The sequence below is a fragment of the Homarus americanus genome, unplaced genomic scaffold (assembly GCF_018991925.1).
Source record: "Homarus americanus isolate GMGI-L3 unplaced genomic scaffold, GMGI_Hamer_2.0 scaffold50490, whole genome shotgun sequence".
Classification (NCBI taxonomy): Eukaryota; Metazoa; Arthropoda; class Malacostraca; order Decapoda; family Nephropidae; genus Homarus; species Homarus americanus.
Window position 1 is genome coordinate 361,980 of NW_024735381.1, and position 3,021 is coordinate 365,000.

The 3,021-nt window shown below is 38.5% G+C and overlaps 1 protein-coding gene across 7 annotated transcripts in view; it reads right to left on the minus strand.

Moving 5' to 3' along the window:
- Positions 1-1,012: 1,012 nt before the first annotated feature.
- Positions 1,013-3,021, minus strand: part of LOC121870855 (carboxylesterase 4A-like) — a 98,005-nt gene continuing 95,996 nt past the window's right edge. For all 7 annotated transcript variants that reach the window (XM_042372828.1, XM_042372826.1, XM_042372829.1 and 4 more), the window contains one exon: positions 1,013-3,021. This exon is cut by the window's right edge and continues 2,699 nt beyond it. The gene's annotated coding sequence lies outside the window, so the exon portion shown is untranslated.

A 3,021-nucleotide genomic window follows, 5' to 3' on the forward strand; every position in this document is an offset into this window, starting at 1 on the left:
ATGAAACAACTTCTGTCACCCTTAGTCCAGTTCCTGTGTCATTAGAGACCCTGAGACCAGGTTAGGAAGAGATGGATTGGCTTTAGATACGTATCCACAACGGTGTCTTGTTCCATATTGTATGTTGTAATGTGTTTATTATATGGCCTCTCTTCTACACGTGTCATACCTTCTCTATATAACCTGTAGATCTTTAGGGTGTTGAGTCACCACCAAGCATCATTGAATTAATTATCTCTGCTGCAAGACTGGAGGGACTCTATGCTTAATTATAGGGCCCAGGCTCAGCACCCCACCACCTCCCTTGCTGCTCTCAACGTCATATATATAAAAAAAAACCAGGGATTAGTTGAGGGTAGAAACACAACAGCAAGAAACATATCCCTAAGTTTAGGTCCTGTGTAATTGGAAGGGGAGTGGATTTACGGAGGATAAAAATTAAACGAGAAGATATATAACCTTTAGCTAGGCTGTACTCACGAGGGCTGAGGGCAGGAACAAAAAACAAAGCAGAATACATGTAACCAATTTATTTCACGTTATTGGTTGTGAAGGAACATTTAGGCAAAGAGGTAAACGGAACAAGCTATACGAGTATATATATATATATATATATATATATATATATATATATATATATATATATATATATATATATATATATATATATATATATATATATATATATATATATATATATATATATATATATACATACACCCGTTCTCCCCATTGACCCAATGTCCCTCCTTAGTGTAGTTCGTGTGTTGTGATAAGAATGGTGGTGTTTTCTTAAATATTGAGTTTGCAGTAATTAATGAATTTCTAGGTTTAAAGTGGATGTGAAATATCAAAATGCGCAACGAGTAGTTTAGCTGTTTGTGTTGTTTGCAGGGAAGGGCAAGGTGTAGACAGGGAATTATTTAAAGTTATAAATGGAACATGAAGCTTCATCCTTTAGTTCCCCCTTACACTCGCCTCGGTCTAAAAGGATAATTACAAAACAACGAGATACATAACCCTTAGTTTACTCAACGAACATTGTAACAGAGTTTGGTTACAAAACGATGGCGTGGAGACGGACATAACCGAGCCAGCTTGGGATGAGCCAGCTAACAAAACCCTGGAGTGTTCTCTTATCCTCCATGATCACGGCGACACACACCACACACTCCACCTGACACTTGACACACGAGAAGCGTCGCCTCATGTTCACAGGTGACCAGAAACTTCGCATAAGGGATATTATGCTCATAATATAGCTGCCTTGTTTTCTATATATAAACATTGCCTATCTGTTTTCAATCACAACACTAGAAGGGGCCACAAAACTTCTTGATTAACCGCCTCATTTTCAAGTAATATTTCATGACATCTTTGTTGTCAAACCTCACTGTTGTAGCGGACCTCGTGAATACTTGTTCTTTAACTTTTGTGGTAACACCTTTCCATCAACAACGCTTCTCTTTACTTGTGTGATTATATAGATGATGTTGGTATAGCTGCCTTGGCTTCTATATAAACGGATAGATATTTATTTCAATCACAACACCAATAATTTCATTGCTGTCGCCATCGATCGATCATCGTCCTCATGCTGGTAAAGGGCTAAGGTGCCTTTATGGTACAGCTTCCATGTTTCTGGTTGTATTTTTGGCAAATATCTATTTTCAACCATAACACAATAAAACACACACACATATATACCATTTACATCTTTTGTTGTCACGAAACAATGAATTCTGGCTCTAACTTCTCTAACAATAATAACTTTCAATCAAAACCGACCACTTCTCTATTGTTATATTCAGTTCAATTTGTTCCAGCCGAACAAGTTAACAAAATATTGACTCTTGTTGTGTAGTTTGTGTTCACAGTGATGGCTGGCATCTACAAAGCATTATCCACACGCATGCGGGACTGTCGTGTGCTGATTGGCCTTTGTCCGCTCTTAAAAAGCTACCACCCATTTCACCCGAAGACAAAAGTACTAGGGATTACTTTGAATGTATTGGATTAACCTGGATTTAAGATGGATATGTTTGGTTAGAAATTAGATGAAGATAATTTCTGGTATACTAAGGCTAAGTTTAGGATAGGTTGAGATATAGGTAAGGATTACGTTAAGTAAGGGATATAGGTTTAATCTCTGGTGACGTTGGATTAGTAAGGTATGATTACAAAGGATTCCATTGGACGTCATCATGTGTAAGACCAATCAACATATGACATACCCCCATGAACGTGGATTCTGCTAGGTCTAAGTTCCTCATTCTAAAGAGACATTGAAGGATGTCATCTCTCTCACTCACTTACTTCCTTATCTCACTTGTACCTCCTCCTCCTCCATCTATTCTTATTCATCATCATCATCATCTTCGTTTTTTTTTACTGTGGTTGTATTCGTTTAATTTTGTTTCATTTCACTTTTTTTTTTTCGTCGTCAGTCAATTGTTTTCTTTATCAGCTTTTTTGTCTTCCTTTTTTCATCATTCTGTACTTCTTTAAATGTTATTAATACATCCCTTTTCTTCGTTGTCTTTGCGTCTTTATCTTAACAATTGTATCACTATCTGCTCTTTTCTCATTCTTCTTTCCCATCATCATCATCACAATCATCATCATCGTCGACGTACTCCTCCTCCTCCTCCAGTGCTATAGATTTCCTTCATCTTCATCCTTATCATTCTTAATATCTTCGCCTCCCGCTGGTCATAGAAGAGACGTAACAGTGGCAGGTATGTCCAGACTCTACGTAATGGGTACATGGGATGGGTTATGTGGGATGGGTTGTGTGGGGTGGGTTGTGTGGGGTGGGTTGTGTGGGATGGGTTGTGTGGGGTGGGTTGTGTGGGATGGGGGGGTGTGGGATGGGGTGTGTGGGGGTGTCATTTGGTTGGGGAAGGGAGGGGGAGGTATGTAAGGTAACACATATTGTTTGCACATAGAAATACAGCCTCCAAAAAATACAGTAAATCAGAAATATTCTCTCAAAGACCCAGAAATTTGGCATTCTCCCTC